Genomic DNA, 14,941 nt, shown 5'->3' on the forward strand with positions numbered 1-14,941 from the left:
CTGATCTGCAGGCCTGAGAGAGTCATCAGCCTTCCTCCTCTTTCCTTTTCCATTGTAAAAGTGCTCTTGTGCACCATCTGAAACACAGGTCCCATTGTGCATCGTGCAGTCTCTTGCTACTCTGCTGTCTTTTCAGAGATGAGAGTCAGAATTGTGTGATTGAATTATTTTTCACCCTCTCTGTGTTTAAATTTTTGCAATAAAGTAATTGCTAGGGACTCCTGCGTCATAGTCCAACCTCATATTAGTTTGTGCCCCTGAGACTCAATCATGTAAGTTCACGACATTGTCTATTCTAGTTTGGGGTGACTGTAATTTTTAATGATTCTTGCCTAAATTCCTGTGGAAAGTTTTGTTACTGGTCCTTGCATCTGTTTGGCCTGCTTCTTTTTCCCCACAGTTGCGTAGGAAAAGCTTATCACACTCCCATTCTGTGATCCGCTTCGCAAAGGGAGCTCTGTGCTCTCAAGTCCGCTTCCCATTAGGTTGGAAACTCCCAGTGCTGTAGTTACCTTGGATGAAGAAAGGAAGAATGATGGATACACTGCGTCCATCCCAGCTGGCCACCTTCCCAGCTGTCCCAGAAGGAGTGGTACTGGAGCATACTTGTGACCCCTCCAAAGAGGTTGGAGAGGCGTGGAGGGAGCAAGAGGGATGCTGGACCCTTCAGTTGGGTATCACGAAACAAATCCACTTCTGGAACAGCAGTCCTGTGCAAGGCATCTAGGCTGGAGCTGTCTGAAACGAGAGGTTATGCGGTGGTGTACAGCTGTGGGCAGCTGCTGCCCAGAAGGTGGAATCGAATGTTTCCATATGTCTTCCATCCTGGGACAAAGACTGCATGTGGGCATTGCCACATGTAAGGTCTGCTCCACACAGAGTGGGTGGGAGAAACTGATCACAGAGGGCTGCACTGCCATCTGCCAGTAAGAGACGATTGTTCATAGCCCCCTTCATCACCCAGGTCCCTAGAGAAGGTAGGACAGTGGGAACGTTCGAGATCAGGTAATGTTTTTAAGTTGCCACTAAGGCCAGTAGCCTCATCTGAACGGAGGGCAGGTGGGAAACAAGTTCTTATACTGGGCTGTACTGGACTTCTACTTGTGGATGGTGAAAGAACTGGAGATCCCTTCTGGATGAGAGATGAGGTAGGTTCCACAGAGCAGAGTTGAGACTATGGTTGGGAAAGGAGACCACATTCAGGCTATTCTACAGATTGGTAGATTTTTCTCTTATCATTCAGCTGTTGGTCATCTGTACTTCCGTGAACAATTGTACATTTAACATTGATCAGATTGCTGTGAGACAGGTGACATCGCTTGTACAGGTTGTAAGACTATGGTTGGGAAAGGAGACCACATTCAGGCTCTTCTACAGATTGGTAGATTTTTCTCTTATCATTCAGTTGTTGGTCATCTGTACTTCTGTGGACAATTGTACATTTAACATTGATCAGATTGCTGTGAGACAGGTGACATCGCTTGTACAGGTTGTCACATCACTCTTTGCCCTTGGGACAGGGCCTCACTGTGTTGTTCAGGCTGGCTTTGTACCTCTACGTGACACAGGCTGCCTTGAACTCGGTGGTGATCATCCTGTGTGGGCCTCTTGGGTGCTGGGGTTACAGATGTGTGCCACCGTGCCTGGCTTCATATCAGACTTGTTTTTTCTCTTAAATTCTTTCATTGGTACATTTTAGGTATACAGTATATTTACATTCATCATTGGGAACTTGTACCTTTACATACCAGACATTTTAAAACTGACAATTCATTTAATTTTTATGAGATAATTGGATGGGAGAAGAATGCTTATGTCTTAGGGCTTTCTAAGGTCTCAGCTTCTAAGAGGAACCAAAATTCTAACCCTCAACTTAAGCTATCTGGCTTGATTGCGATATTTATATTCATTTGTAGATATACATTCTTGCATATGTATGTGTAAATGTTTGTTTTAAGTTACTAGAATTTTTCACACTACAGGTAGAAAATCAGTAATTTTCATTATATGACTATTTGTTCCTGATGGTAATGCATAGTTTGCATTTTTCCTTAATGGTACTCTTTAAGGGATTGTCTACCTCAGTGGTTCTCAAAAGTGTGGTCTGTGGACCACTGTGCATCCCCATCCAGGGGCTTTCCAGCTCACAGCTTTCAGGGTAAGAAATGTTTTCCTTTTTCACCATGCTGACATCTACACCGATGGTGTCTCAGCAAGTCTCCAACCAGACTTCAAATGGTGCTAATACACTGTACTCTTACTGCATTTTTAGCACCACTCACTTCCAGTAAAACAGTATCGCAGTCACCTGAGAATGTATTGCTGATGAGATCTAAGGAGGTACTAATCAATGTGATGTGTTGATAAGTGTAATGAAACATCAACCTTTGGAAGATCTGTATGACTCAGTTCACCAGTATTTCCCACTGTTACAAAGTAAGGCATGGATAAACGAACCCTGCAAAGACCACGATTAACGAGTGAGTCTTTAACTGTGCGAAGTTCCTGATAGTTTCCAAGTCCAAATTATGATGAAAGCTTACTGACGTTGGTCATAGCATTAAAGAATATCCATAATATTTGAAATGGCTACTCTTTCCAAGGACATGTCTGGGAGAAGCCAGAGTTTCCTTGTATATTTCAAATAACTAAACTGTCCAATTTCAAAAAGTTACCTCATTAAAGCATATAGTGAAGAGACTTGGACATTTAAAGCAATGCCGCTGTTTTGTATACTTTTGATTATACTTTCCTGCTGGGTGTTTAACGTAAAGTGAGACATCTGTTCACCAGAATTAGCCTGTATTAATGTATCTAATTTGCTAAGGTCAGTTCAGGATTCTCAGGCAATACTTTGGGGCCATGGGCAGGGCCTCCTAACTCTTCTGATTGTTTCCTCTGATTACTTGTGTCATCTGCCAGGAGGGCTCATGGTCTTTGTTGACCACTTAGTTCTTTTAGAACCACGGGACACTTCCCTTTTCAGGGACCTTTTCAGTCATCCTGCTCAGGAAGTCGGTGACTCATTGGAATTGTAGGACCCGTTAGAGGGATCCATTCCCATCCTGGCTTCTGGCTGATCTTGGGAGTGGGGCAAGGGCCAAAATAGTGGCAGTCTTCATAGCCCAGTTACCTTTGCAGCTTGGATGTCTGAAGCCTTAGTTGTTTAACACCTAGGAGATCAGCTACACTAGTACTGAAGTGGGAGGGTAAATTCATCTGTCGCCTGGACGTGGAGCACTTCGAAGTCCGGAGTTGGCCAGAGGACTGTTTCTTTCACCAATCCTGGGTGTCTTAGGAGTCAGATTTCTATGGAATGTTACTAGGTAACAGTAAAAAAGTTTTTCAGGGAAAATTTGAAATCAAGAACAAACATTTAGCGCAATAATCAGGACCCGTTAGGGATCCATTCCCATCCTGGCTTCTGGCTGATCTTGGGAGTGGGGCAAGGGCCAAAATATTGGCAGTCTTCATAGCCCAGTTACCTTTGCAGCTTTGATGTCTGAAGCCTTAGTTGTTTAACACCTAGGAGATCAGCTACACTAGTATTGAAGTGGGAGGGTAAATTCATCTGTCGCCTGGACGTGGAGCACTTCGAAGTCCGGAGTTGGCCAGAGGACTGTTTCTTTCACCAATCCTGGGTGTCTTAGGAGTCAGATTTCTATGGAATGTTACTAGGTAACAGTAAAAAAGTTTTTCAGGGAAAATTTGAAATCAAGAACAAACATTTAGCGCAATAATCATGAATTGTATGAGAACCATTAGGTTTTTGCTATTATCTCAGAAATAATCTAATTTTCTATTTTAGTACAGAGTGGTTTTTAGTTGGTTTTCTTTACCTAACTCTAAGATATGAAATGTCATAAACTCTCACCTAAACATTTTTTAACAATGTCTTTTAAAAAAGAACGTATTTGTAGAATGAAAAGATGAAAATAAAGTGTTTGTAGATGGGGAGGGGAGGAGGGGGTGAAGGGAGGGCAGAGGTAAGGGGAAAAAAATGAGAATCAAGACTTGCCATGTAAAGGTACATGATCCCAACAATGAATGTAACTGTACTGTATCCCTAAATGTACCAATAAACTCAATTAAAAAAAAAAACGTATTTGTTTACAGATATACTTCATGGTTTACTGATGTCTGCTTCAAGTATATGTTTATGCACATCTGCCTATCATTATCCAATTACATAATCATTATAATTGTAAAATTTAAAGTCTTATCAGTGAATTTTTGTTTGGAGGTCAGTGTGATGTGATAAAATGTGTTTAAGTTCCATATCCTAGATTGCTTGTACATTTGGGAAACACAAATACATTTAATATACCATGAGATTAGTAATAATTAGCATCACAGCTATACAAATACCTTTATATGTATTTCCTTAGCTTTTACTCTTAAAGTTTAGATTACTTTAAAAGGTTTTATGGTATAACTGCATTGACATAATTAAAGGACATCTGTGGAACTCTTATGAGTTTAGTAAACCATGACCACAAGTAGACGTTTTTATATGTGTATCTCACATATAGCAAAATGCTCGTTGGATCAAAGTCAATACATGTAGATCAAATTTTGAATGGCAGGACCAAATTTAAAGAGATACCATAAACTTTTATCATTTTGTATGCCTAAGTCCTAGATATAATGTGTATTATATAAATGAACTTTTAATTCAGGTATTAAGCTTAACTTTAAAAGCTTAGTTTTATAGCATATTTTGCCTTCAGATGTATATACATTTCTAATTTCACATACACAAACATATCTATATCTATACATATATAGTTTTAAACTTTAATAGTCATTTATTTGGCATGAGTATTGATACCATTTGATAAGTCAACATTTAAATGTAATTTTAGTTTAACCAAAGACCTAACAAATACAAAACCTTTTTTATCTGCTTTTTGTAAATTTAACTGAGTATTTTCTTTTTTATGAAAAATAAAACATCTTCATAGCCAAAAAAAGGGAATAACAATAGTTATATTGTATATTGTTATCTTCAAAGTGGTGACTCAGTACAGGTATAGGCCAAAAACATGCTTACAGAAAAGGAAACAATGACAACTTTGTTTTCAGCACACTGAAACTTTAAGAATAAAACAAACAAATTAGTATATATGTTGGGATATCTTTAAAACAACAGAATATGTAATTGGAGAAGTATTTGAAGTTTCTCTCTACTGCCCATTGGTCGCTGCTGTATTTTCCTCTGTATTTAGAAAGCCTTTTAACTACAGCCAGTTTAACTTTCTATAGTAATTTCTTTAATAGCATTTCTTGGGGTGTTCCACAGTAAGACTGGGAAAGAACTGGAGAAGCCTCATCAGTGGAGAAAGCTGAAAAGGTTCACAGAGGCAGTGTATTTCCAGCCAGAGGGGAGTTCCGGCCAGTAATTCCCTAGGCCCATTGAATCTCATTAGGGGACATTCTTAATTATTTTTAATATAAAATTATAGACCTTCAACTTTAAGAAAGTAGTCTTAAACACATATATTAGTAATTTATGAAAACGTTTGATAGACCAAAATATCTTTTTATAAGCCTTAAGCCAAGAACACGAATTTATATTTAGCAATTAATTGATGGATTAAATGTTATAATCATTTATAAGCACTAATCTTATTTATACTTATTTTCTCATTTTTAGCAGTTTTTTTTAGTTGACTCATGAGAACCAAAGCATAGCCTTTTTTTTCTCATTGGGTTTATTGGTACTTTTTAGGTATACACTACAGTTACATTCATCATTGGGATCTTGTATCTTTACATGACAGGTCTTGGTTCTCATTTTCCCCAAAAATTATATTTATTCAAGGAAAAGCTTGTGGAAGTTAATTGTACACAGAAACAATAGACATGGCATTTATAAAACAAATTTCTTTGAAAAACTGTCTTGTCTAACAATCTGGATAGAAACACGTCATCAACTTTAAAGACATCTTGATGTTTAACTCACTGTTAAACCACGTGAACAAAATATTTGGGCTAACATAAGTGTCTATAAGTCAAATTAAATAGAATGCTTTTTAGAGGATGACACACTTGAGAGTTACACAGAAACGTACATAAGACCTAAATTACATTAACTTTATGTTACAAATGAAGGCTGTTATCTTAAGTTTCATGTAAGCCTTGAGCCTAATGGTTTTTACCCTCTAATGCCTTGAGTTTGGCTACCCTTGAATGTTTATATAATTTTGTTTAATGGAAAACCTTAACAGAACCTGAAGTCTATAAAGGGCAAATAAATAAATAAATAAATAAAAAGTTCTGAGGCCCCTAATTTTTTTTTATGAGGTAGCTGTAGGTAACTTTTATTAAAACATTAACAGGAAGACAAAACATATAAAACACATAAAACAATTAAGTTTAATCTTAGGTGTATTGGCCATGCTAGATTATAGTCTTAGAGCTTTAGGTTTATAACTATAAATAGGCTAGTCAGAATTTTTTCCAGGAGTTATTATCTCTTCTTTTATTAAGTCATAATAGGATTTTCTTTAATACTTCAAGCTACTCTTAAGTACCTTTGTGTTCACACGGTTTTATAACCGGTAGGAATCAGGAGGGAGAAGAGCACTGAGGCCTTGTCATTTCAGTCTTTAATTTACTTGGGGGGGAAAAATCAATCTTTTAAAATCTTATTTTAAATCAGCCCAAACGTCATAAAATATAACCTAAAGGTGACATTTTGGGGACACAGAGTTACCTATAGCCGTAAAAGAGTCTCATGCACCTTTGGAAATAGAAAAGGAAAAGACTGGATCCTATTTAGGTCCCTGAGGTCAGGGTGTGTGTACCGTCCTCCTGGTACCAGGGTCATGCTGCGTGTGCAACTTGCCCTTTTTCTCACAACCAGGGGCAACTCCATCCTGTTACCCCAGAGTCTGAACCGTCACAGTCGGCAGCTCAGCCCCATTACCCAGCATTGGCAGCTCTGCCCTGTTTTCTGTCACCAACTACCTTCTAGTCATACAGAAACCTGTCGCTCCTGTCCAGAACAAGCATCCTTGTTCCAAGCACATAGCTTTTCCAACATTTATTAACAAGATATTGAAAGCAAGAGGAGTTTTACACAAGAGCTGAATTGGACTCAAAAATCTGCACACAATGCCTGCCTGGCAAGTGCAAGGTCCTGAGTTCAATTCCTGGTACTGAAAAAAAAAATCTACTGCAAAGATCTTTATATCTAGGCACCTATAGCACACACAAGGAACTCACAGAGGGTTTGAAAGGTCCAGAGATGTCATTTAGCTATTACAGATCACATACCATTTTAGATAGGTAAACTTGAGGCTAAAATTATAATGCTGGAACCAAGTAAGATGGAAGAGAACCAGCATCACAGAGGCAGCCACAAGAGGCTCCAGGAAACAACGCATACAGGCAGAGCTTGACGCGGGGTCCCTGATCCTGCATGCTTTCTGGGACTTGCTTTCCCATTTGATCCTAAGCAACTGTACTTATAATCTTATCGGTTGACCATAGTTTGTCCCACCTCATACTCACCTTGTGACTTTCCTTTGGATCTTATTAGTTGACTATAGTTTTGTCCCACTTTGTGCCTGCCTCACCTTGTGGCTTCTTTGCCCTATAAATGGTTGACCATAGTTTGTCCCACCTCATACTCACCTTGTGACTTTCCTTTGGATCTTAGTTGACTATAGTTTTGTCCCACTTTGTGCCTGCCTCACCTTGTGGCTTCTTTGCCCTATAAAAGTACCCTGAGAACCAGAGTCCTGGACGACCCACTTTCCTGGTGTTCTCTCCTGTCCCTCTTAGGCAGGAGCTGTCTTTCCCCCAATGAATTCTCCCCACTCTTAACCTCTGTTGTTCCTGGAATTCATTCTTTGCTTTTAGAGAACAAGAACTCAGCATTTGGTTATCTAACAGGTTGGGAGTCATAACATTTCCTTTACATGATGTAGTGGTCCTATATCATCCCTAGGTCATACACCCTATATCGCTATCGGGTGTACTGAGCTTTTGCACTTAGGTTTTGAAAGAGACAGCAGTTTCAAAGACTTTCCTCAGACTAAAAGGTTTAGGACCCACAAGTGTGTGTGCTTTTGGAAATTGCATTCACCTGGAGATCAGTTGTCTCCACCGTGTCTCAAAATCAGGGTTTCCATTGCCGGTTGCACGAGAAACTGCTCAAGATGCTCGATGGGGCCTCATCCTTACTTTGTCTTCCTGGGCAAGCCAGATTGTCAGAGTCCCATCTAACTCGGACAGGTTGTGGTGCTGACATAAAGGATCACCGAGTGAGGCCGCCGCCTGGAACTCCTCCAGACTTTCCCCATATTGCATCAGAAGGAGCAATCGCCTCTCATCTTTGGTTCTCTTGTAAGTATTCATTTTCTCGGGACTTAGGAGTCTCTAACTGCTGCAAAGGAAGAATCCTAAGGCTACAGAAGTTTGTAGATAGGAAGGGAGAAAAAGGAAAAAAAATGATAAACTAGGGCCGGGGATTTAGCTCAGCGGTTCGGTGGCCTGCCTTGCAAGCACAAGGACCCGAGTTCAATCCCCGGTACCAAAAACAAAACAAAACAAAAAATGATAAACTATGTTTTAGAGGTCAAGGTGTTGAGAGAAGTAGGTAAGAAAAAAACCAAAAAACTGAAAAGCCTTTGGCTGAACTCCCGAAGTCACCCTGTGGATATCTCTTTTACCTCCTGTTGCTGGCTCATCGAGAGAAAGTGTCACCAGCTGGGTCTGAGAGGTTTCCCCAAGGTGAAATAACTTAACCCACTTTTTTGTAGCAGGTTTGTTGAATCCTATTGGGGAAAAAGTTCTGGACACATCAGTAAGAGGCATGGGAAGGATTTATTAGAGATTTAGGATACACTTGAGTGATGTGCAGGCACTCAGAAATGAGACGCATTTTACTTTGGACCTGGGAACATTTATACTTACCTTGAAGGGGTGCAAAGCCTTGGAAAAGGTGGCCGCATCCCCGGAAAGGTGCTGGCGCATTAGAAAGGTACTGGCATTATTCTTTGGGGGAGGGTATGGGCAATTAATATTTTGGGTTTGCTCAATCTGTTCGTTTATCTTTATCTTAGGATCAAACTCTTGCTCCTTACTTTCTCGATTAGGACAATTGATGCATTTTCAGTATTACTGAGGAGTTTGGGGTGTGATGGGTTTGGTAGGAGCCTAAATTTAACCCAAAGCAATGCTGATACGGATCACCTTGGATAATTTCAGCTGGGCCTGGAAGTTGTAGTCTTAATAGGACAATTTTTAGGTATAATTTCCTTTTACCCATCTTTTATATCTTCTATCCTACCCTTCAGCTATACGCTGAATAGAAATTTAAAAATGAAAAGTTTTAAAAAATATATCTGAAGGTGTTCTGAGACCAGAAATGTGAGAGCCACTGGTCTGAGGTGTGTGTGTGTGTGTGTGTGTGTGTGTGTGTGTGTTAATATCAGGCAACATCAGAAGTTCTTGAGATGTGTTTTGTTACTAAATTTTTTTATATTATGGTTTTAATTTTTTCCTTTATTCTTTGTCAGTTTGTAAAATTTATTTTTAATTCCTGTTTTCTAATAATTTTGTTTTGAGGCTGTACATTTCCTCTGGGCTTCTTGGTGTCTCAGATTTTAATATGCAGGGATTTTGTTGTCTTCATGTTCTTAATTTGTTTAAAGTCATGAATATTTCAAACATACAGAAAATAAAAAATCTATATCCCCTTTTTCAAACTTGGTATTTTGTTATATTTACTAGAGTTTTTAAACAAAAGAAATCAAACATTAGGTGCAGTTAAAACATCTTGTATACTTGATCCTGTTGCATGGAAGTTGAGATTTTTACATTTCATTTCATGTTGTTATACAATTATATACCTATGTACATATCCATCAAAACATAATACTGTTTCGTGTTTCCTGAATTTATATAAATCATTCTGCTCATTTGCCTCTATTACTCATTACTAGCTTTAAAATTTATACATGCACATTTTACTCATTTTAAGCTATGAATATGCCATAATTTGTTTTGTTTGTATGTTGTTCTGCTAAGTAACTTTTGAGGTGTCACTAGTTTATAAAAAATTTTATTTAACATGTTTATGATTTCTTCTGGAGTGTTATCTTCCAATGCAAGGATTTTTTTAAAAAGATTGTTTGCTGTCATTGCATTTGAGTCAGTTAATATGACCTGGGTGATATAAATTTTCTGAATTTGTGTTGATTTCAGAAAAAAAATTATAAATCAAAGAAAGCAAGCTTGGTTTAAAATAAAAGAAGGTACTGGCAAGAAAATAAAACTTTTGTAGGAAATGATTTTATCATTCTGAAATACTTTGTGTTCTTACTATACCAAAGTAGTTATTATCTATCCTCTTTAGTTAAAAAACAAGAAGAGTTTGGGGAAGAATCCAGCAGTTAGGAGTTTATGAGTTAGAGCTGACTCTTTCCGAACTGTTCAGTGCAGAGTCCTTGGGATTTCTTTCATTGTCAAGCACATCCTATTTATCTGTTGAGGGCAGTACTCATTTCAATATCTAAGGTATTCTTGATTTAATTCACATACTGAAGTTACAGGAGTGGAAACTTTGTTCCTTAACATCTATGAATTGTGTTGATGAGTTGCGTAGACTCTTTGGACCCATTCTAGTTTTTCTCCGTCATAGCCATGGAAGTAAAATTAAAACTCGGCCCTAGCAAATTCTAACCCAAATAGAGTTTTCTTCAACAGTTTCTTTGTTGCCAAGTAAATGGTCATTATTTGTGAATGTTCCAAACAGTTTAAGAGTGTATGTTTTCTACGTGTTACACCTGCTAATTGATACCTGCCCAGTTTTCAGATGTGTCTCTGGGTCAGGAGTTCTGGGGTGGCTCACATCCGTTCACAAGTGATGCTGATGCTGCTGATCTGGGGACCACACTTTGAAAATCATACATTATGGTTTTCAATCTGCTTTTTTCAGTTTTTGTATTTTTTTTTTTTTACAATTTCTTCTTAAATCAAAATTCTTGTGGTTTCCAAGCACTGTTGTATACTAACTAATTAATGTTTGTCATTCCTATAAAACTGACAAATTTGCTGAGGGCAAAAGGGCAGCATGTGGACAACTTCCTACCCTGGACGTTCACTATCCCCAAATGAGACTAGAACAGATACGTGCCCACTGGTGGGCATCCTGGTATTTCCTGGCATTTCCTCCTTATGCTATGCTAAGGAAGTGTTTTCAAAACAAAACAAAACAACAACAACAACAGAAACTCAAGCCAGGCAGGTGTTTTTCCTTTTTGGTTAGTTTCTTTATTGCTCCCTCCTCCAAGTCTGAGAATATATGAATACTCTTCTCCAGCAGACTGATGTTATAATTACTGTCTCACTGAAGGAAAAATTGCTTTCAATAAGACAGACTTTTGATACCGAGGACAGGATGATTTATGCAGCCTAACAGTGTGAGGATTATAGAAACTGGTAGGCATACGGGTTTTTATGGAATCTTGGCCTTGATGTTCTGTTAGGAAACAGTATCTGTATATCATGCAAATAATGATAATTTAACTTCTTCCTTTCCTATCCTTATTTCTTTTATTTCTTTCTATTGTCTAAATGCTCTGGCTAATATCTCCAGAACTGTATTGAATAGGAGTGGTGACCCTGGACATCCTTGTCTTGTTTCTGATTTTAGAGTAAAAGTTTCAGTTTTTGAGCATTTAGTATGATGTTGGCTGTTGGTTTTTCATGGATGGCTTTTTTCAGATTGAGATAAAACACCTTATTCCAATTTTCTGTGGGGTTTTTTTTTTAATCATGAATTGGCGTTGGACTTTTTCTGTGTCTACTGAGATGATCATGTAGTTTTTGTTCTTGGTTCTGTTAATGTGGTGTATTAAATTTTTAAATTTGCATATGTAGAACCATCCATGCGTCCTTAGGATGAATCCTATTTGGTCACGTTATATAAGCATCTTGATGATTTGCTTCATTCTGTTTATCAGTATCTTACTGAAAATTTTTCAATCTATGTTTATTAAGGAGCTTACCCTATAGTTCTCTTTTTCAGTTGGGTCCTTCTCTAGTTTTTGTATCAGCATAATGCTTGCTTCCAGGGATAAGTTTGTGAGTATCGCTTCCCTTTTAATTTCATTAAAGAATTTGAGGAATAGTGGCATTAGATCTTCTCTAGATCTCATGTAGAATTCAGCAGTACATCTTTTCTTTGTTGGTAGTTTTCCAATTATTTCTTCAATTTCATTGACATCAGGTTATTTAGAACTTTTATATCATCTTGATTCAGCTTTGGTAATTCATAGATATTAAGGAATATGTCCATTATCTCTGAGTTTTCCATTTTATTGGAGTACAAGTTCTTGAAGTAAGTGTTGATTATATTCTGGATTTCTTCAGGCTCCATTTTGATTTTACCCTTTTCATTCCTAATTGCATGGATTTGAGTCTTTTCCTTTTTATATAAGATTGGCCAAAGATTTGTCTATTTCATTTAATCTTTCAAAGAACCACGTCTTCAATTCATTAATTTTTTGTAATCTTAGTCTCAATTGCATTATCCTCTGATGTTTATAATTTCCCCCTTGTATGTGCTTTGGGTTTAACTTGCCCCCTTTTTTACTAGAGTCTTGAGGTTCAACATTAGATTATTTATTTGAGCTTGCTCTGCTTTCCTGATGTGGAAATTCACTGCGATAGATTTCCCTCTTAGGACTGCTTTTATTGCATCCCATAAAATTTGTATGTTATATTGACATTATTATTTAATTGTAGAAACTAATTTCTTCTTTAATTTCATCTGTGCCCCATTAGTTGTTCAGGAGGGTATTATTTAATTTCCATGTGTTTGAGAAGCTTTTCTAGTTTCTTTTGTCATTGATTTCCACTTTTATTGTACTAGGAACTGATAATATTCATTGGATAATTTCAGTACCTTTGCATTTACTTAAGCATGTTCTATGGGATAGTATGCAGTTTATTTTGGGGAAAGGTGTAGAAAAGTGTGTATTTTCTTGTTGTGGGGTGGAATACTCTATACATATCTACTAAGTCCATTTGTTTAAAGGTTTGGCTCAACTCTAACATTTCTTTGTTGATTTTTTGTCTGGTTGACCTATTTGTGATAATGAGGTATTGCTGTCTCCCATGACAAATGTGTTAGCGCTTATTTGATTTTTCCTATCCATTATTCTTTGTTTTATATAGCTATGTGGGCTAGTATTTGGGGTATATATATTTATGAGTGTTATCTCTTATTCTTGGATTGTTTCCTCAACAAGTATGTAGTAACCTTCCTTATTTCTTCTGATCAGTCTTGGTTTGAAATCCATTTTGTATGCAAATAGGATAGTTACCTCTGCTTTTTTCTATTTTCTCGTAGTATGGAGTATTGTTTTTCATCCTTTGACTTTTTGTTTATTCATTTCTTTTTTAGGTAAATGTGTTTCTTGTATGCAGCATATTGTTGGATCTTGTTTCTTGATCCATTCTGTGAATCTGATTCTTTTGATTGGTGAATTGAGACATTTACATTGATAGATATAACTGATGTGCATTGACTTATCCTTGTCACATTATTTTGCTGTTGTTGGCTCCCTTTTTTTCCCTTCTGTTTAGTTGCTTACCTTGCCTGGTGGATTCATTCTATTTGGACTCATGGAATTATTGTTTTTGTCATTTGCTTTCTTTCTTTCTTTTTTTTTCTTTCTTTCTTTTTTTTTTTCTTGTACTGGGGATTGAACATATGACCTCGCATTTGTGAGGCAGGTGTGATGCCACAGAGCTAAATCCCTGGCCCTGTTGTCATTTTTTAAAATAACCTTCAGACAGTTTTAAAGTGATGGTTTGGTGGTCATGAATTTCTTCAGGTGTTTTTATCATGAGATTATCTTATTTCTCCCTTGATTTTGAAAGTAATTTTGTGGGTACATCAATCTGTGTTGAAGGTGGTTTTCTTTTAGCTCAAATACTTCACTCTAAGCTCTTCTTAACTTAAAGGTTTGGGTTAGAACCCTGCTGTGATTCTAGTGGTCTTTCCTTTATAGGTGATTTGTTTCTTTTGTGTAACATTAACATTCTGTTTTTGTGTTGAATTTCTGGAATCTTGACTATTATATGTCTTAGTTTTGTTTTGTTTGCTGATCATGGCCAATTGAAATTCCTTGAGCCTCACTTATCTGTATGTCATATTTTTTTCATGCCATTGCTTCTGTAAACAGTTTAAAAAAAAAAAGTCCTTTGTGCTATGTTCTGCTTTTTCATTGATTCTTACATTATTCTTCTTTGCATCATCTAGCTGCTATTGGATTGATTTCTGTAGTCCTTACTATTTTTAAGAAGTCTTTCACTTGATGATCACTAACTGCAAACCTGTCTTCCAGATCTGATATTCGGCCCTGTCTATGGTTATTCTTCTGGGTATTTCCCTCTCCCTCCCTCTCCCTCTTTCTCTCTCTCTCTCTCTCTCTCTCTCCCCCCTGCCCCCGGCAGGTCCTGTACCACTGAGCTATATCCCTGGCCCATGGATATACTTTTGATAGAAATTTTCAACTAGAGACATTTATAGCTAAATGGATGCACATTAAGGCCATACTCTTAAGTGAAATAAATAGGGTACATTTGAGTAAATACCAAACAGTTTCTCTGGTCTGAAAAACTAAAAGTGTAAATAAGGTTCAAATGGTATAATTGAGAGTGTGAAATAGGAAGAAAATGGCTAAAGGGGAAATGGGAAGGGGAGGAGAAAGGAAATAAGGGAAAAGAAAAAATGTGAAAAATGAAAAAAATGGAAACAAAGTCTTTGTAAATAGGGAAGGGTGAAGGGGGTTAAGGGAGGGCAGGGGCATGGGGAAAACACAAGAACCAAGATATATCATGTAAAGGTACAAGATCCCAATGATAAATGTAACTGTATTGTTTGCTTTAAGTGTACCAATAAATGTAATGTGTAATG

The sequence above is a fragment of the Fukomys damarensis genome, unplaced genomic scaffold, assembly GCF_012274545.1.
Source record: "Fukomys damarensis isolate Sample0158 unplaced genomic scaffold, DMR_v1.0_HiC HiC_scaffold_21, whole genome shotgun sequence".
In the NCBI taxonomy this organism is placed as follows: Eukaryota; Metazoa; Chordata; class Mammalia; order Rodentia; family Bathyergidae; genus Fukomys; species Fukomys damarensis.